Source organism: Bombina bombina, chromosome 2 (assembly GCF_027579735.1).
Source record: "Bombina bombina isolate aBomBom1 chromosome 2, aBomBom1.pri, whole genome shotgun sequence".
Lineage (NCBI taxonomy): Eukaryota > Metazoa > Chordata > Amphibia > Anura > Bombinatoridae > Bombina > Bombina bombina.
In genome coordinates, this window is record NC_069500.1 from 1,026,962,133 (window position 1) to 1,026,984,356 (window position 22,224).

The following is a 22,224-nucleotide window of genomic DNA, read 5'->3' on the forward strand; positions in this document are numbered from 1 at the left end:
CACTTCTGGTGTTTTAATTAGTGTTGTATAGAATCATTTGTGGGTTAAATAACTTAATTGTACCATTCTGAATGTTAGTGGCTCATATCTTGGTATCTCATTGTGGTATTTTAATGAAATTCAATTGCGAATAAGGTTAATAAATAAGGTAACTTATGATTTTTGCATAGCATATTATAATAGTTTAAACATGTATAGTTTGATTCATATCTGGTTTTCTATAAATATAATTAAATGTGTCTATATACATTTTAACTAATATAAAGAATTTAGGAATTTACATTAATTTTATTGTTTTGTATATGCATTTTTATTGGGGTTTTATTTTAAAGAATAATTATTAAATAAATTGTATTGTAACCTGGCCATATACTGACATATTATTGGAGGGCACTGCTTTAGATTATTAATATGTATCACATTGATATGATATATTTGTAGTAAAATAGAAATTATTAAAAAGAAAAAAAATTGTAAAAAAAAAATTATCTAAAAAAAATGATTCATTTTTTTTGTTGCGATTAAATATTTAAAATTAATATTAATATCTTGGAATATTAAAAAAAAAAAAAAAAAAAAAGAAATTGATTTTTCATATTTCAAAATTAATATTAATATTTTGAAAATATTTTTATTCCTTTCTTCTTATTGGACAAAATTGTATTAGCGTTTTAATTAACTAAATACTAAGCCTATATAATAATGTCTGTAACTAGAAGTGAATCAATTAATTCTATACCCAAAGTGTTGAAATTTGTTCCCCGAAATTACCCTTACTCAGGGCGATGTCCTTAAGATTGACATTATAGGCCACATTAAAAGAGGTGTAATATTGCGGGTGATTTTAAATGATTATACGGATATGCTTGAAATTAAGGCTAAAAATTATTGCTATTGATGATGGAAGGGGAATGAAAAAAGTGAATTATTCCAGAGAACTATTAAAAATTAATCAATGCAAAACTCTCAAAAAACAGAACAAACTAATACTAAATCTTGGCCCCTAGTAATATGCATTATTGACGAAATGTCGCTATACCTCAGAGAAGGAATTGCAAATACAAGGGCTAGAAGATATTATTTGCTTCTCATGCAGATGCGAAGAGAATTTAAATATAGCCGAAAATAAAATTGATGAGTTTGCCCAAGACATGGCCACCTTAGATAAGCATAACCTAGGTTTACTAGCCAAAATACAAGCGTTAAACAACTCGCACAAAGGCAGAGAGAATTAAGTGGTTTTAAAAAAGGTTCATAAATGAAAACCCCTCTATTAGCAATGAGAGTAATGCAGATAATTCTAACTCTTAAAGAATGCATCAGGGATGAACTGTAGAAATTTAGGAAGAATTTTAGACAAAGAACCCCTACTGGGTCAGAGTAAATTTCCCAAATAGACAGTCACCTCATGTTTTAAATTCAGGGAACTGCTATTACTCAGCTGAGGAGGGGGAGGGCATCTCTAGTAGTGAGTCAGAAGGTGGAGCTAACTATCACAAATAGCCCACATAGTACTAATATACGTAAGGATTCCCCATAGTGTATATAGGGCAGATAGGGGGTACTCCAGCCCCAAAAATAAGGGCCATAGGAGAGCCCAAGATAAGTCTAATAAGGTATAAGACCACCCCTAAAATAATTGCTTTCTTAAGGATGCTGAGTACCTACATTTTCCAACAAGGAACCACTTCTATAATTGACCACTTAGTTACTTATGAAAAGGCTTTATCCATTATGAATGTTACTAGTGAAGCAGTCAAAATTGAATTTCATGCCCTGGGTATTTGAGGGTAAAAATTGAATTTCTGCCCTGGGTAATTTGAGGGTAAACATCAAATTTCTTTGCTTCTCTAAAGTATATGAATATTCATTCCTGGAGTGAAATGAAAAATCAGTGCATAAAAGAATTTGGGCAATATCGCACTAAAACCGCTGCGAAAATAGCTGTATACGGTTTGAAATGTGGCACGAATCAAAGCCCAATCAACTTCCTTTCTGTACTGAAAAGTGCTATAGTATGGCCGAAGACTACCCCATATTGAAAGCTCAAAATTTGTAAATTTATTCTTCGAAACATTGCCTGCGCACATCAAAATTAATTTAGCTAAAGATTTTGATGAGCACTGCTCATTGGACTGGCTGATCAAAGAGAGTACAAAGTTATACTCTATTCAGCAGTCCAGTGAACAGTGGGTTAAAAGGGAACCAAAACCCAGTCCCAAAATTGTGGCAGAAACTAGGGTGTCACCTAGCCCCCCCTCAATTTGGAGTCTAAAAAGAAAACCTATGCGGAGGTGGTCTGAGAAAACAACCATCCCCACAAAGTTTTAACTCTGCCCCTTCCCCAAACACTGGATGAGGCGCAGAGAGATTATGCTCAAGATGGGGGGCATACCAAGGTAAATAATTATTCCCAAAGAGATGAACCCCCACAAAATAATTGGTATCCCCGTATACTCTCAGGGTAACCAGACACCCCAAGTAAATAGTGCTCGCCAAAATACTAACGCTGAACAAGTTGAAACCCAAAAACAACCACGTCAAAATAGGAGCAATAGCTATGATTCTGAGGGATCCCAAGGATCCAGGAATCAATACTCTGGGACATCAAAAAAAAAAATTGGTCCATAGTTTGTCCATTCAAGTGGGCCAACTCAGCACACAAGTTAGTCAATTATGTACACTATTTACTAATATTAGTCAAGCTTTTATGGCTCAGCAACCTAACAATCCTTTTTTAGGGGTACAGCCAGTGGCCAGCAGTGGGCCACAGGCACAGTTATAAATACTTCAGTATCACCTGAAAGAGAGGGAAGAGATATACCAAATGAAATGATAAATGTCAATAATGGTACTAATCATTTTCTCTCCCTACAGACCGGAAACTGACAATTTAGCTGTAGTGATGTCCCGAACTGTTCGCCCGTGAACGGTTCCCCGCGAACATAGCTTGTTCGCGTTCACCGCTGCGGAGCGAACATATGCGATGTTCGATCCGCCCCCTATGTGTCATCATTGAGGAAAGTTTGACCCTGTATGTCACAGCCTTCTGACACATTTGAGCCAATCAGCAGCAGACACTCCCTCACAGACCCTCCCATCTTCTTGCCAGCAGCCATTTTAGACTCATTACGATCTTGCTTTGTTAGTGAGAGGAGCTTTTGTGTTGCTGCTGCTGCTGCCATTATAGGGAAATAGATAGCTAGGCTAGTGTATTTAGTGTCCACTACAGTCCTGAAGGACTCATCTCATCTCTGCTGCAAGGACAACACCCCAAAAAGCCCTTTTAGGGCTATAACTTCAGTCGTTTTTTTTTGTTTTTTTTTCTTTGTATTTTTATTTGCATTTGCCTGGCTTTCAGCCTGTGTGTGAGGCTCACAGTATATACTGTGATTAGTGCCACCACTGATATCTGCTTAACATTAGTTTAAATTTAACCAACTAAAATTTGAAATTATTTTGCTAGTGTAATTTATTTTCATTTTCTATCAGGCCTGTGTCTCTCAGGCTCACACAGCATATACTTCAGTTTTTTTTCAGTCTTTTGGTTAATTGCTCTGTGCCAGCCACCACTCATATCTGCTTAAACTTATTTTATAAAAAAATGTTTAAATCATTTTGCTAGTGTAATCTAATTTCATTTTCTATCAGGCCTGTGTGTTTCTGACTTACTCAGCAGCATACTGTGTTTAATTGCTGTCCTACCTAAGGCTAGCAGCCACGACTCATATGTGCTTAACATTTTTTTAAATAAAAAAAAACCTTTAAATCATTTTGCTAGTGTAATCCAATTTTATTTTCTATCAGGCCAGTGTGTTTCTGACTTACAGAGCATACTGTGTTTAATTGCTGCCCTCCCTAGGCTAGCAGCCACGACTCATATGTGCTTAACCTTTTTTTTCAATTAAAAAAAAAACTTTAAATAATTTTTCTAGTGTAATCTAATTTTATTTTCTATCAGGCCTGTGTGTTTCTGACTTACAGAGCATACTGCGGTGTGGTTAATAGCTGCCCTACCTACCAGCCACGACTCATATCTGCTTTACATTATTTTAAATTTAAAAAAAATATATTTAAATAATTTTGCTAGTGTAATCTAATTTCTTTTTCCATCAGGCCTGTGTGTTTCTGGCCCACATCTGTTGTAACAACATTAGTGTAAATTAAAAAAAAAATTTTTTTTACATCAGTCCTCTTCTAGTGTTATTTAATTTTAGCTGCCATTAGTGCCAGCCTGTGTGTCAGGCTGCCAGCATATACTGTGCCTACTTCCATCCTCAGTGCCAGTCCACGACTCCTATCTGGTGTAACATTATATTAATTTTTTTTTAATTTTTTTTTTTTTTACATCAGTCTTCTAGTGTTATTTCATTTTAGTTTACAGGCCAGCCTGCCACCACTAGTGCCAGCCTGTGTGTCAGGCTGCCAGCACATACTGTGCCTAGTTCTATCCTGAGTGTGATTACTCCTATTTGTTGTAAAAAATGTTTAACTTTTTTAAAAACAAACTGTTACATCAGTCTGCTATTGTTATTTAATTAATTAATTTTTTGACTGTGAATCATCATCCTGCTAGTGCCATTGAATTGCAGTTGCCTGCCTGCCAGCATGTGTGCCAGTCCCACTTGCCAACTAGTGCCACCAATCATATTTGTTATAACAGTAGTTTAAATATTAAAAATAATAATTTTTTGACTCTGAAAGATAAGTCTGCTAGTGTAATCAAATTGCAGTTGCCTGCCTGCCTGCCAGTGTGTGTGCCAGGCCCACTAGCCAACTAGTGCCACCAATCATATTTGTTGTAACAGTATTGAACATTTTCTAAATCATAACTTTTTTGGACTTTGAATCATCAGTCTCCTAGTGCATCGAATTGCAGTTGCCCTGCCTGCCAGCATGTGTGCCAGGCCCACTAGCCAACTACTGCACCAATCATATTTGTTGTAACAGTATTGAAAATTTTCTAAATCATAACTTTTTGGACTTTGAATCATCAGTCTCCTAGTGCCATCGAATTGCAGTTGCCTGCCTGCCAGCATGTGTGCCAGGCCCACTAGCCAACTACTGCCACCAATCATATTTGTTGTAACAGTATTGAAAATATTTTAAATCCTAACTTTTTGGACTGTAAATCATCAGTCTCCTAGTGCCATTGAATTGCAGTTTCCTCCTGCCTGCCAGCGTGTGTTCCAGGCCCACTAGCCAACTTCTGCCACCAATCATATTTGTTGTAACAGTATTGAAAATATTTTAAATCATAACTTTTTGGACTGTGAACCATCAGTCTCCTAGTGCCATTGAATTGCAGTTGCCTGCCTGGCAGCGTGTGTGCCAGGCCCACTAGCCAACTACTGCCACCAATCATCTTTGTTGTAACAGTATTGAAACTATTTTAAATCATAACTTTTTGGACTGTGAACCATCCAGTCTCCTAGTGCCATTGAATTGCAGTTGCCTGCCTGGCAGCGTGTGTGCCAGGCCCACTAGCCAACTACTGCCACCAATCATCTTTGTTGTAACAGTATTGAAACTATTTTAAATCATAACTTTTTGGACCTGTGAACCATCAGTCTCCTAGTGCCATTGAATTTCAGTTGCCTGCCTGGGCAGCGTGTGTGCCAGGCCCAAATAGCCAACAAGTGCCACCAATCATCTTTGTTGTAACAGTATTGAAAAATATTTTAAATCATAACTTTTTGGACTGTGAATCATCAGTCTCCTAGTGCCATTGAATTGCAGTTTCCTCCTGCCCTGCCAGTGTGTGTGCCAGGCCCACTAGCCAACTACTGCCACCAATCATATTTGTTGTAACAGTATTGAAAATATTTTAAATCATAATTTTTGGACTGTGAACCATCAGTCTCCTAGTGCCATTGAATTTCAGTTGCCTGCCTGCCTGCCAGCGTGTGTGCCAGGCCCACTAGCCAACTACTGCCACCAATCCTATTGTTGTAACAGTATTAAAAATATTTTAAATCATAAATTTTTGGACTGTGAACCATCAGTCTCCTAGTGCCATTGAATTGCAGTTGCCTGCCTGGCAGCGTGTGTGCCAGGGCCCACTAGCCAACTACTGCCACCAATCATCTTTGTTGTAACAGTATTGAAAATATTTTAAATCATAACTTTTTGGACTGTGAATCTTCAGTCTCCTAGTGCCATTGAATTGCAGTTGCCTGCCTGCCTGCCAGCGTGTGTGCCAGGCCCACTAGCCAACTACTGCCACCAATCATATTTGTTGTAACAGTATTGAAACTATTTTAAATCATAACTTTTTGGACTGTGAACCATCAGTCTCCTAGTGCCATTGAATTTCAGTTGCCTGCCTGGCAGCGTGTGTGCCAGGCTCACTAGCCAACTAGTGCCACCAATCATCTTTGTTGTAACAGTATTGAAAATATTTTAAATCATAACTTTTTGGACTGTGAATCATCAGTCTCCTAGTGCCATTGAATTGCAGTTTCCTCCTGCCTGCCAGTGTGTGTGTGCCAGGCCCACTAGCCAACTTCTGCCACCAATCATATTTGTTGTAACAGTATTGAAAATATTTTAAATCATAACTTTTTGGACTGTGAACCATCAGTCTCCTAGTGCCATTGAATTGCAGTTGCCTGCCTGCCTGCCAGCGTGTGTGCCAGGCCCACTAGCCAACTACTGCCACCAATCATCTTTGTTGTAACAGTATTGACATTTTTTTAAATCATAACTTTTTGGACTGTGAATCTTCAGTCTCCTAGTGCCATTGAATTGCTGTTTCCTCCTGCCTGCCAGCGTGTGTGCGAGGCCCACTAGCCAACTTCTGCCACCAATCATATTTGTTGTAAAAGTATTGAAAATATTTTAAATCATAACTTTTTGGACTGTGAATCATCAGTCTCCTAGTGCCATTGAATTGCAGTTGCCTGCCTGCCAGAGTGTGTGCCAGGCCCACTTTTCGTTTCCAACTAGTGCCACCAATCATATTTGTTCTAACAGTATTGTCAATTTTTATTAAAAAAAATGTTTTGACTAAGAAGCATGACTCAGCTAGTGTAATCTAATTGCAGTTACCTTCCTCCCAGCGTGTGTGCCAGACAGGCCCACTCGCCAACTAGTGCCACCAATCATATTTGTTGTCACAGTACTAAACATTTTTGACTTTGAAACATCAGTCTTTTTTTTGTTTTCAGGCTCACAGCGTATACTGTGCCCACTTGCCCAGTGCCACGACTGATAATTTCTTTAATAGTATTGTAAGTGTACATTAAAAAAAAAAAATGACAGGCAGAGGCAGGCCACCTTGCAGGTTCCGTCGTGGTCGTGGTGCTGTGATTATTTTAGACCCTACAAATATGCACATTGTTCAGACGCCGGGTGCCAGGGAGGACGCGAAAAGTTCTGAGGAGGACCTAGTTGAATGGCTAACACAGGACACCCAATCTTCTACAGCTTCCGCTCCTAGTCCTCCTAACCTTGACGCACCATCTACGTCCAGCTGTGCTTTGGGCACCTCTCAAGTGACCAGTGCCACTCGCCCGCCTGTCGCCACCAACACTAGCACCACAGCCGCTTCACTTGATCTGTCACAGGAGTTATTGACACATCAGTTGGAAGAAATGAGTGATGCGCAACCATCATTGACAGAGGATTTAGATAACAGTGATATGTCTCAGTCAGGCAGCATTACAGACATGGAGGTACGGTGTGATGATGATGATGATGTTGTACCCGTTGCTGCTTCCTTTCTTGATGTGTCAGATACAAGTGAAGCGGTTGATGATTATGTGTCGGTGGATGTCACGTGGGTGCCTGCTAGAAGAGAAGAAGAAGAGGGGGAAAGTTCAGATGGGGAGACAGAGAGGAGGAGGAGGAGACGAGTTGGAAGCAGGGGAGGTTGTCGCAAGGAGCTAGTGGCACAGTCAGACAGCATGCATCGGCACCCGGGGTCAGCCAGACAGCACGCAGACGACCATCAACGAATGCTGTTGCCACCACTAGAATGCCGTCATCACAGAGCTCAGCAGTGTGGCATTTTTTTGTGTGTCTGCCTCTGACAACAGCGATGCCATTTGCAACCTGTGCCAAAAGAAACTGAGTCGTGGGAAGTCCAACACCCACCTAGGTACAACTGCTTTGCGAAGGCACATGGTCTCCCATCACAAATGCCGATGGGAAGAACACATAAGTAGAAGCAGCACACAAACTCAAAGCCGCCCTCCTCCTCCTGCTCCAGCATCTTCAGCCACGTCAACCACTGCTGTCCGCCTTGCCCCCTCTCAACCATCCTCCACTGAGTCTCTCTTCCGTAGCAGTTCCTGGTCATCTGCCCACAGTCAGGTGTCTGTCAAGGACATGTTTGAGCGTAAGAAGCCAATTTCTCAAAGTCACCCCCTTGCCCGGCGTCTGACAGCTGGCTTGTCTGAACTCTTAGCCCGCCAGCTTTTACCATACAAGCTGGTGGAGTCTGATGCTTTCAAAAAATTTGTATCTATTGGGACACCGCAGTGGAAGGTACCTGGCAGAAATTTCTTTTCACAAAAGGCAATCCCAAACCTGTACTCTGTTGTTCGAAAAGAAGTAATGGCATGTCTGGCACACAGCGTTGGGGCAAGGGTCCATATGACCACAGATAGCTGGTCTGCAAAGCATGGTCAGGGCAGGTATATCACCTACACTGTGCATTGGGTAAACCTGCTGATGTCTGACAAGCATGGAATGCATGGTTCTGCAGAAGAGTTGGTGACACCGCCACGACTTTCAGGCAGGCCTGCTGCTACCTCCTCTACTCCTCCTACTCCATCCTCTTCCAGAACGTCTTCATAACCTCTTCCTCGGCTGAGTCCTCTTCTGCGTCTTGCTCCACATCAATGGCACCCCCCCAGCTCCCCAGGTACTATTCCACATCCCGGATATGGCAGTGTCACGCCGTCTTGGGGTTGACTTGCCTGAAAGCGGAGTCACACCGCACCAGCACTCCTGACCGCCCAGGTGGATCAGTGGCTGACTCCGCACTAACTGGAGATTGGCAAGGTTGTTTCTGACAATGGAAGTAATTTGGTGGCGGCCTTGAAATTGGGCAAGTTGACACATGTGCCGTGCATGGCACATGTGTGTAATCTGATTGTACAATGCTTTGTGCATAAATACCCAGGCTTACAGGACGTCCTGAAGCAGGCCAGGAAGGTGTGTGGCCATTTCAGGCATTCCTACATGGCCATGGCGCACTTGTCCGATATCCAGCGTCGAAACAACCTGCCAGTGAGGCGCTTGATTTGCGACAGCCCAACACGGTGGAATTCAACACTCCTAATGTTTGACCGCCTGCTCCAACAAGAAAAAGCTGTTAACGAGTATTTGTATGACCGGGGTGCTAGGACAGCCTCTGGGGAGCTGGGGATTTTTTTGCCAAATTACTGGACGCTCATGCGCAATGCCTGTAGGCTCATGCATCCTTTTGAGGAGGTGACAATCCTTGTCAGTCGCACCGAAGGCACCATCAGCGACATCATACCATTTGTTTTCTTCCTGGAGCGTGCCCTGCGAAGAGTGCTGGATCAGGCCGTAGATGAGCGTGAAGAGGAAGAGTTGTGGTGTCCATCACCACCAGAAACAGCCTTATCAGCATCGCTTGCTGGACCTGCGGCAACGCAGGAAGAGGATTGTGAGGAAGAGGAGTCAGAGGAGGAATGTGGCTTTGAGGAGGAGGAGGAGGAGGAGGAAGACCAAGCACAACAGGCATCCCAGGGTGCTCGTTGTTGTCACCTCTCTAGTACCCGTGGTGTTGTACATGGCTGGGGGAAGAAGATACCCTCAGTGAGATCAGTGAGGACGAGGAACGGGATATGATTAGCTCGGGATCCAACCTTGTGCAAATGGGGTCTTTCATGCTTTCGTGCCTGTTGAGGGACCCTCGTATAAAAAAAAACTGAAGGAGAACGACCTGTACTGGGTGTCCACGCTACTAGACCCCCGGTATAAGCATAAAGTGCCTGAAATGTTACCAAATTCCCGCAAGTCAGAAAGGATGGAGCATTTTAAAAATAAATTAAAAAATATGCTTTACACAGCGTATAAGGGTGATGTCACAGCACAACGGGATTCTAACAGGGGAAGAGATGAAAGTAATCCTCCTCCTCCTCCCACGACCACAGCGGCAAGGACAGGATGCTTTCCTGACGTGTTGTTGATGGAGGACATGCGGACCTTTTTAACTCCTATGCATCGCCAGAGCCTTTCGGGATCCAGCCTCAGAGAAAGACTCAACCGACAGGTAGCAGACTACCTAGCATTAACTGCGGATCTTGAGGAGCGATGGACCCCCTGACTACTGGGTGTTCAGGCTTGACCTGTGGCCTGAGCTATCCCAATTTGCAATTGAACGTCTGACCTGCCCCGCTTCAAGTGTCCTGTCCGAAAGGACCTTCAGTGCAGCAGGAGGTTTTGTCACTGAGAAGAGAAGTCGCCTAGGTCAAAAGAGTCTTGACTATCTCACCTTTATTAAAATGAATGAGGGATGGATCCCGAAGGGACTGACATTGGGCGATACATTTGAGTAAAAAAGGCCTGATGATGAGATGAGCTGCCTTGGGCTACAAATGGTACACACGCTGGCTTTTTTTTTTCTTATAATGCAGGATGACTTGCACGACTTATTCGCCAACAACTAGTGTTCAAGCCGCAAGGTTTAAGGGCACTTTAACTGTTTTACAAACATCAATTTTTCTGGCCGCTGCTACAGCAGTGGCTGCAACAATACCGAATTTTTCATGCATTTGTACATGCCTAATTTTTCTGGCCTCTGCTGCTGCACTGTGGCTACAAAACTCAAAGCAATAAAAACGCACATAACAGTGATTAAACTGTTAAGAATAGTACTACTTAACACACCCCTCATATCTGGTGGCACAGTAGATTGCACGCGCAGTGCCCCAAATTTGAAGGTGGAGGAACCCGACCAAGCATCTTTATCCGTCTCTTGGTTCCTCTAAATTATCTCCGGGTTCCATCTATGCCATACCTGTAGTCTATTGTGCAAAAGTATGGCATATGTGGTGTTTCATGCTGTTGTGCCTGTTGAGGGTCGTGGGCCATCTTATAAAAAGGCTGAAGGAGAACTACCTGTACTGGGTGTCCAAGCACGTTTTTTGTCCAATATACCCTGTTCCTCTAAATTATCTCCGGGTTCCTCAAATCAATGCCATACCTGTACTCGAATGTGCAAAAGGGTAGCATATGTGGTGTTTCATGCTGCTGTTTCTGTTGAGGGTCCGGGACCCTCGTCTAAAAAGGCTGAAGGAGAACAAAGTGTACTGGTTGTCCAAGCTTCTTTTTCCATCTCCCAGTTCCTAAAAATTATCTCCGGGTTTCTAAAATGGATGCCATACTTGTACTCTATTGTGCAAAAGGGTGGCATATGTGTTGTTTCCTGCTGTTTCTGTTGAGGGTCCTGGACCCTCTTATAAAAAGGCTGAAGGAGAACGACCTGTACTGTACTGGGTGTCCAAGCATGTTTTTTTTGTTCAATTTCCCGGTTCCTATAAATTGTCTCCGGGTTTCTAAAATCAATGCCGTACCTGTTCTCTATTTTTCAAAAGGATGGCATATGTCCTGTTTATAGCAAAGTTTGTATAACGCTACCAAGTGGATGAAATACTTTTAAAGCATCGGAATGGTGTATACCAGGATACATATAATAGAGCACAGGTGAGATTAGTGCAGTTTAGCAATATATAACAAACACTTGACACGGCGGTCTCGTCAAATACTTAACCCGCACACCCGCATTTACCTTAGCCCTTCTTTACCTTTCCGTGAAGGCGGAAGTCTTCTACTTCTCTCGGCTAGGCTCACCTCTGTGTAGACGAAAGGGTAGCCACGCTATAGAGCGCGACCATCACTCTCTCTCCAACTCCGGTTCAGCTGCTAGCGTGTGCAGGACTTACCGATCGGACGTGACGTCAGCAATTCCTCCACATTCTCACCGGTCTGTATCCAATCAATGCCTCTGAATAGGCCAATGCTCCTCTATGTGCCGATGTGGTCTGGGACTTAATGAAGAGAGTTCCTCTACTCCCAGAAAAAGTATCAAGAAAAAATGTGGCAAAGTCCCAGTTGTAGATAAATAAAAACAGAATTTTATTGGAATAGGGTTAAAACATGAAAAAATATTGTTGTAAAAGCATAGAAAGGTCTAACGCGTTTCGGCTAGCTCTTGCCGTAATCATAGACCATGTCTAATGTATGTTTTACAGATGCTTAAATAGATATCGAATTACATGTTAACCCAAATCAGCTGAATACTCAACCCTATCTAGCAATGTGGAAAACTGCTATCTATGGTGAACTGCTCACAATATCTAAGATACAATCTCTCTTTATCTAATCTATTAACTCCGCATATGTCAGTGAATATGTTACATATAGGTATAAATATATTTAACTCTCATATAATCAACAACGTTTACATTTTATGAGGATATATAATAAAGTATTAGACCTTAATGTGTTATACATATAGTTAATCAGATGAACATTGTATTGTATCATAATTTATTAATATTCTTTTTAAAGTAAATGCACTTTAGTAAATTTAGTCTTGAAAAATGGGCTTAAAGATGAAAGAACCTATGTCATTATAGATATATGTATATAAGAAAAAGGAGAGAGAAAAACACAACCCCCAATATGCGCTCTCTCATCTCTCCATAGGGAAAGCTTTTGACAGTATTTAGGGGTATTGAAACTTGGATATAAGTTGATTTATTTAAAACTTAACATACATATTCACCTATATGGACTTTTAAAAGGTTCATAATTTGTTATGTATAATTGATACACTGTTTTTTATTTATATTTTTTGTGTATACTAGAGGTTTAGGCCAAACAGAACATGGGCAGTAATCAGTGACACAGGAAACCATATAGCATATGCAGATATGTAGGTATACAAACTGGATACTTATAGTGAACTTTCTTATTCAAACTAAATTTATATACACCAATAACTTTTATAGATCTAGATGAATGTACACACTTCATAAAGCTTTTTATCATATAGTTTAGATAACTATTCCCAAAAGTTAACCAAATCGAATTCTGAATTAAAACCATTTGGAATTTGGGTTTTTAGTCTAAAGATCCAATAGACTTCCTGTCTACCTAATGTTTGCGACCTATCTCCTCCTCTAGGTGGAGTTTTAATTGCTTTCTATTACATTCCAACTAAAGGAATGGACTGACTGGTTGTGAACCTCAATAAAATGTCGACTTAACTCAGAACAAGGGATTTTATTTCTAATGTCTCCCAGATGTTCTCTAATACGTGTCCTTATATCACGTGTAGTGAGTCCTACGTATTGACCCTTGCATGAGTTACATTCTGCCAAATATATCACATAATTTGAGCTACAATTGTGACAGCCATGTATCTGAAAGGTTTCTCCTGTTGTATAGGATCTAAATGTGCTAGTGACATTATGGTAGTCGCATGCTTTAAAACGGGCGCTACCACATCTATAGCTGCCATTATGTCTTAGCCATGAACTTTCATTAGTTTGTATCTGTGTATTCTTTAGAACACTAGGTGAGAGTGAATTAGCAAGTGTATCATTTTTCTTGTAGACAAATTTACATCCGTCACCAATTACTTCTTTTAGTATTTCATCCCCGTATAAAATTGGGAGATATTTCTTTACGATATTACATATATCATTGTATTGATTCGAATACTTGGTGACAAATGCAGGTCTATTATCTATTTTGTCCTTCCTTTTAGGGGATAGTAAATCCTCTCTGTTATATCGGTCAACTTCTTTTTTAATCTTTATAACCTCATTTTTAGAGTAACCTCTAGCTATTAGTCTATGAGCCAACTCTTCACTTTCTTTAATGTAATCATTATTAAGTGAACAATTACGTTTCACTCTCATCATCTGTCCTTTAATAATGCCTTTAAAGACATGTTTTGGATGTCCGCTGGTAGCATAGAGCAGTGCATTACCTGCTATGGGTTTACGGTAGAGTGCTGTGTTTACAGAGTTGGATTTAGAATTCCCATATAGTGTAATGTCTAAGAAATTTATCTCTGTTTTGTTCCATTCTTTAGTGAAGCTTAATCCCATTTTATTATTATTTAGATGTTGAATGAATTTTTTCAGCTATTATTAGGTCATCAATGAACCTATTATATTGAATTATATGTTTGCGGAAGGGATTTGTATCTCCATAAATATAGATTTCTTCGAACCAACCCATCACGAGATTTGCGTATGAGGGCGCAAATTTCGCCCCCATCGCCGTCCCTTGTTTTTGTATGAAATGGTCATTTCCAAAAATAAAACTATTATGTTCAAGCAGAAACCTAATAATTTTAAGTACATAGTTTTTAAAAACTACATTTAAATTACCATCTTTGTCTAGATAGAACTCTATGGCTAGTAAGCCTATAGAGTGTGGTATTGAGGAATATAACGATGTGGCATCTACTGTAAGCCAGCTATAATTTTCCTTCCAAGTATAATTCTTTTTAGACTAAAAACCCAAATTCCAAATGGTTTTAATTCAGAATTCGATTTGGTTAACTTTTGGGAATAGTTATCTAAACTATATGATAAAAAGCTTTATGAAGTGTGTACATTCATCTAGATCTATATAAGTTATTGGTGTATATAAATTTAGTTTGAATAAGAAAGTTCACTATAAGTATCCAGTTTGTATACCTACATATCTGCATATGCTATATGGTTTCCTGTGTCACTGATTACTGCCCATGTTCTGTTTGGCCTAAACCTCTAGTATACACAAAAAATATAAATAAAAAACAGTGTATCAATTATACATAACAAATTATGAACCTTTTAAAAGTCCATATAGGTGAATATGTATGTTAAGATTTAAATAAATCAATTTATATCCAAGTTTCAATACCCCTAAATACTGTCAAAAGCTTTCCCTATGGAGAGATGAGAGAGCGCATATTGGGGGTTGTGTTTTTCTCTCTCCTTTTTCTTATATACATATATCTATAATGACATAGGTTCTTTCATCTTTAAGCCCATTTTTCGAGACTAAATTTACTAAAGTGCATTTACTTTAAAAAGAATATTAATAAATTATGATACAATACAATGTTCATCTGATTAACTATATGTATAACACATTAAGGTCTAATACTTTATTATATATCCTCATAAAATGTAAACGTTGTTGATTATATGAGAGTTAAATATATTTATGTATACCTATATGTAACATATTCACTGACATATATGCGGAGTTAATAGATTAGATAAAGAGAGATTGTATCTTAGATATTGTGAGCAGTTCACCATAGATAGCAGTTTTCCACATTGCTAGATAGGGTTGAGTATTCAGCTGATTTGGGTTAACATGTAATTCGATACCTATTTAAGCCTCTGTAAAACATACATTAGACATGGTCTATGATTACAGCAAGAGCTAGCCGAAACGCGTTAGACCTTTCTATGCTTTTACAACAATATTTTTTCATGTTTTAACCCTATTCCAATAAAATTCTGTTTTTATTTATCTACAACTGGGACTTTGCCACATTTTTTCTTGATACTTTTTCTGGGAGTAGAGGAACTCTCTTCATTAAGTCCCAGACCACATCGGCACATAGAGGAGCATTGGCCTATTCAGAGGCATTGATTGGATACAGACCGGTGAGAATGTGGAGGAATTGCTGACGTCACGTCCGATCGGTAAGTCCCGCACACGCTAGCAGCTGAACCGGAGTTGGAGAGAGAGTGATGGTCGTGCTCTATAGCGTGGCTACCCTTTCGTTTACACAGAGGTGAGCCTAGCCGAGAGAAGTAGAAGACTTCCGCCTTCACGGAAAGGTAAAGAAGGGCTAAGGTAAATGCGGGTGTGCGGGTGAAGTATTTGACGAGACCGCCGTGTCAAGTGTTTGTTATATATTGCTGAACTGCACTAATCTCACCTGTGCTCTATTATATGTATCCTGGTATACACCATTCCGATGCTTAAAAAGTATTTCATCCACTTGGTAGCGTTATACAAACTTTGCTATAATTTTTGAATTTTTCCTCATTTAACGCTCAATGTGGATATTACTTTAAGGCCACATATCAGTAATTGAATTGTGTATGTGCACTTTTCCTGATAAAATATATGCTCAGCCGATTGTAGATAAAGTTAAAGATAAAAGAAAGTTACATTATCTACGTATATATACTTTCTACCTAACAGCCTTTATACAAAACCCATACTGGCTTTAAAATGGAGTTAGCTGCTGATAAACAATATTATTCTTTATGCACTGATGATGACTGGGATTTGGATGATATAGAATTGGAAGATCTATCTAAAGTTTGCATTAAAAATGCTGGACTGGGTGATTTGTTTTCTATGTTTGAAGATTATAAATTAAAAGAGCTTAGACTCCGTATGGACAATTGGACATTCACTAAATACATTGCTAAAGGAATGATACCCCGTGGGTTAATATTACAAAAAGTTCCCCACATTTGAGAAAGATGACCAGGACTTCATCAGAGTGGAATGACATTCTAACGGAGTGCTCCATTAGACTGATGGGACTTTTAATCAAACATAAGACTGCTTTAATATCTAAATATAAAGAAGAAATTTGTGTATTACAAAAGGAACTTAGTAAATTCAGACATGATGATAAATATGTAAAGTTTGATACCATACTACAAGAGACAATTGAAGCTACCAAACGCAATATAATGAACACCAAATATATAAAATATCAAAGAGATAGTAAGGATTATGCTAACAAAACAGTCTATGTGTGGCGAAGGAAGTTTAGAAGGGCTATACAGACTAACCTAAAAAACTCCATACAGACACAAGACAAAAGTATTAGTCACATAAAGGAAGATATAACTAGTGAGGGCACACTAACACACAAGAAAAATAGACGTTGGAGGAAAAAAGTAAGATTTAATACAGACAACTGCAATTTCACCGATGAAGAGGGTTCTGCCTCAGGGACAGACTTTTCAAATTCAGAGGGTAGTTCAGCATCCGATTGGGATAATACACCAATTGAGTTAAGCACTAATCTAGAAGTAACAACAGATAATAAATACTCATTTAAATGAAAATATCCAAGCAGGGGGCACAACATTGTGTACCAATGAACAAGGAGCAAAACCAAAAGATAAAAGATCCACAGAGGTTTTTCGGGAGGACTCAGGCATACCCAAAGGAGGGGGAACACTGACAACACAAATAAAACAAGATTTAGTGGAGAAGAAAAAACAGGAAAGGTACCCCACAAGAGAAAACAAAAACAAAAGCAATCGGAAATATGTCTAAACACAGTAATTAATATATCTAGTTATGGTCTGAGTGAGACTGAATGTAAAGTCCTTAGTTATGGACTTAATTTTTGTCCATCTAGGGATTTTATTCTCTTTCAGACTATTTTGGATACTAATAAATTTGTTAGATCGCTTACACTAAAGAAACATTTTCTTAAAGAAAATAAAGAAAATAATGTTACAGAACTAAAGACTATGACCGAGAATGACATTACAATAAGTGACAGGACAAATGATTTAACTTTTCAGGACCTTTGCACACGCAATGATCTAGAACAGTTAATATCTGAAGGGAATCTAACCTCAATAGAGGAGGAAAGTAAGGATAAACATGTGGGTTTTAAATGTAAATCCAATTTTTATCCTTTGCAGTCCAGAGGTAAACCTCTTGAATTATTCCAGAAAAGAGTTGTGGAGGATCTGACTACTTTACATCAGCAAAAAACAGGGAAAGCAAATAATATAAACAACTTAACAAAAAAGAAAGAGAAGCATTGGTAGCCCTAGAGAAAAATGAAAGTATCGTGATAAAACGGGCTGACAAAGGCAGCAGCATAGTGGTTTGTGATAAAACCTGGTATATAGCTGAAGCTTACAGACAGTTGGATGACACCAATGTCTATGAGAAAGTTAGTCATAATCCTCGTATAGATTTTCAGAGACGTCTGTTTAAGATTTTGAGTGAAGGTAGAAGAAATGGTTTTATAGATCAATCCACATTTGAATATTTATATGTTGAACATCCTAGGACTGCTGCGTTTTATCATCTACCAAAAACTCATAAAGGGCTTGAAAATATCAAAGGGAGACCAATTGTGTCGGGCAATGGCTCCCTGCTTGAACATTTGTCCGAATGGGTCGATGATATACTGCAGCCATACGTCCTTAAATTAAACAGTTATGTAAAAGACACTACCCATATACTCAACATTTTTAAGAATTATACTTGGAAGGAAAATTATAGCTGGCTTACAGTAGATGCCACATCGTTATATTCCTCAATACCACACTCTATAGGCTTACTAGCCATAGAGTTCTATCTAGACAAAGATGGTAATTTAAATGTAGTTTTTAAAAACTATGTACTTAAAATTATTAGGTTTCTGCTTGAACATAATAGTTTTATTTTTGGAAATGACCATTTCATACAAAAACAAGGGACGGCGATGGGGGCGAAATTTGCGCCCTCATACGCAAATCTCGTGATGGGTTGGTTCGAAGAAATCTATATTTATGGAGATACAAATCCCTTCCGCAAACATATAATTCAATATAATAGGTTCATTGATGACCTAATAATAGCTGAAAAAATTCATTCAACATCTAAATAATAATAAAATGGGATTAAGCTTCACTAAAGAATGGAACAAAACAGAGATAAATTTCTTAGACATTACACTATATGGGAATTCTAAATCCAACTCTGTAAACACAGCACTCTACCGTAAACCCATAGCAGGTAATGCACTGCTCTATGCTACCAGCGGACATCCAAAACATGTCTTTAAAGGCATTATTAAAGGACAGATGATGAGAGTGAAACGTAATTGTTCACTTAATAATGATTACATTAAAGAAAGTGAAGAGTTGGCTCATAGACTAATAGCTAGAGGTTACTCTAAAAATGAGGTTATAAAGATTAAAAAAGAAGTTGACCGATATAACAGAGAGGATTTACTATCCCCTAAAAGGAAGGACAAAATAGATAATAGACCTGCATTCGTCACCAAGTATTCGAATCAATACAATGATATATGTAATATCGTGAAGAAATATCTCCCAATTTTATACGGGGATGAAATACTAAAAGAAGTAATTGGTGACGGATGTAAATTTGTCTACAAGAAAAATGATACACTTGCTAATTCACTCTCACCTAGTGTTCTAAAGAATACACAGATACAAACTAATGAAAGTTCATGGCTAAGACATATTGGCAGCTATAGATGTGGTAGCGCCCACTGTAAAGCATGCGACTACCATAATGTCACTAGCACATTTAGATCCTATACAACAGGAGAAACATTTCAGATACATGGCTGTCACAATTGTAGCTCAAATTATGTGATATATTTGGCAGAATGTAACTCATGCAAGGGTCAATACGTAGGACTCACTACAAGTGATATAAGGACACGTATTAGAGAACATCTGGGAGACATTAGAAATAAAATCCCTTGTTCTGAGTTAAGTCGACATTTTATTGAGGTTCACAACCAGTCAGTCCATTCCTTTAGTTGGAATGTAATAGAAGCAATTAAAACTCCACCTAGAGGAGGAGATAGGTCGCAAACATTAGGTAGACAGGAAGTCTATTGGATCTTTAGACTAAAAACCCAAATTCCAAATGGTTTTAATTCAGAATTCGATTTGGTTAACTTTTGGGAATAGTTATCTAAACTATATGATAAAAAGCTTTATGAAGTGTGTACATTCATCTAGATCTATAAAAGTTATTGGTGTATATAAATTTAGTTTGAATAAGAAAGTTCACTATAAGTATCCAGTTTGTATACCTACATATCTGCATATGCTATATGGTTTCCTGTGTCACTGATTACTGCCCATGTTCTGTTTGGCCTAAACCTCTAGTATACACAAAAAATATAAATAAAAAACAGTGTATCAATTATACATAACAAATTATGAACCTTTTAAAAGTCCATATAGGTGAATATGTATGTTAAGATTTAAATAAATCAACTTATATCCAAGTTTCAATACCCCTAAATACTGTCAAAAGCTTTCCCTATGGAGGGATGAGAGAGCGCATATTGGGGGTTGTGTTTTTCTCTCTCCTTTTTCTTATATACATATATCTATAATGACATAGGTTCTTTCATCTTTAAGCCCATTTTTCGAGACTAAATTTACTAAAGTGCATTTACTTTAAAAAGAATATTAATAAATTATGATACAATACAATGTTCATCTGATTAACTATATGTATAACACATTAAGGTCTAATACTTTATTATATATCCTCATAAAATGTAAACGTTGTTGATTATATGAGAGTTAAATATATTTATGTATACCTATATGTAACATATTCACTGACATATGCGGAGTTAATAGATTAGATAAAGAGAGATTGTATCTTAGATATTGTGAGCAGTTCACCATAGATAGCAGTTTTCCACATTGCTAGATAGGGTTGAGTATTCAGCTGATTTGGGTTAACATGTAATTCGATACCTATTTAAGCCTCTGTAAAACATACATTAGACATGGTCTATGATTACGGCAAGAGCTAGCCGAAACGCGTTAGACCTTTCTATGCTTTTACAACAATATTTTTTCATGTTTTAACCCTATTCCAATAAAATTCTGTTTTTATTTATCTACAACTGGGACTTTGCCACATTTTTTCTTGATATGTCCTGTTTCCTGCTGTTGTTTCTGTTGAGGGTCCTGGACCCTCTTATAAAAAGGCTGAAGGAGAACGAATTGTAGTGGGTGTCCAATCAGTTTTTGTATTCAATTACCTGGTTCCTAAAAATTATCTCCTGGTTTCTAAAGTCAATGCCGTACCTGTACTCTATTGTTCTAAAGGATGCCATATGTCCTTTTTCCTGCTGTTGTTTCTGTTGAGGGTCCTGGACCCTCTTATAAAAAGGCTGAAGGAGAATGAATTATACTGGCTATCCAATCATTTTTTGTGTTCAATTTCCCGGTTCCTAAAAATTAACTCTGGGTTTCTAAAATCAATGCTGTACATGTACTCTATTGTTCTAAAGGATGCCATATGTCCTGTTTGCTGCTGTTTATGTTGAGGGTCCTGGACCCTCTTATAAAAAGGCTGAAGGAGAATGAATTATACTGGCTATCCAATCATTTTTTGTGTTCAATTTCCCGGTTCCTAAAAATTAACTCCGGGTTTCTAAAATCAATGCTGTACCTGTACTCTATTGTTCTAAAGGATGCCATATGTCCTGTTTGCTGCTGTTTCTGTTGAGGGTCCTGGACCCTCTTATAAAAAGGCTGAAGGAGAATGAATTATACTGGCTATCCAATCATTTTTTGTGTTCAATTTCCCGGTTCCTAAAAATTAACTCCGGGTTTCTAAAATCAATGCTGTACCTGTACTCTATTGTTCTAAAGGATGCCATATGTCCTGTTTGCTGCTGTTTCTGTTGAGGGTCCTGGACCCTCTTATAAAAAGGCTGAAGGAGAGCGAATTGTAGTGGGTGTCCAATCAGTTTTTTATTCAATTTCCCGGTTCCTAAAAATTATCTCTGGGTTTCTAAAATCAATGCCGTACCTGTACTCTATTGTTCTAAAGGATGCCATATGTCCTCTTTCCTGCTGTTGTTTCTGTTGAGGGTCCTGGACCCTCTTATAAAAAGGCTGAAGGAGAACGAATTATACTGGCTGTCCAATCATTTTTGGTGTTCAATTTCCCGGTTCCTAAACATTATCTCTGGATTTCTAAAATCAATTCCGTACCTGTACTCTATTGATTTAAACGATGCCATATGTCCTCTTTCCTGCTGTTGTTCTGTTGATGGTCCTGGTGGACCCTCTTATAAAAAGGCAGAAGGAGAACGACCTGTACTGTACTGGGTGTGCAAGCATGGTTTTTAGTTCAATTTCACAGTTCATAAAAATTATCTCCGTGTTCCTAAAATCAATGCCATACCTGTACTCTATTGTGCAAAAGGATGGTATATGTGGTGTTTCATGCTGTTGTGGGTCATGGGCCATCGTATAAAACGGCTGAAGGAGAACGACCTGTACTGCCTTGCTGCTCCTTTTAGGCAGGCCAGCTCTATGCATACATGCCCACAGACTCTGTAACGGATGCCTCTTTTAGGGAGAGGTGCAGCCATAATGCAGGGTCAGAACCTCTGCCTGCAACTGGTATACTCGATTGTGCAAAAGGAAGTAACCTTACCATGTTTCCCTGACC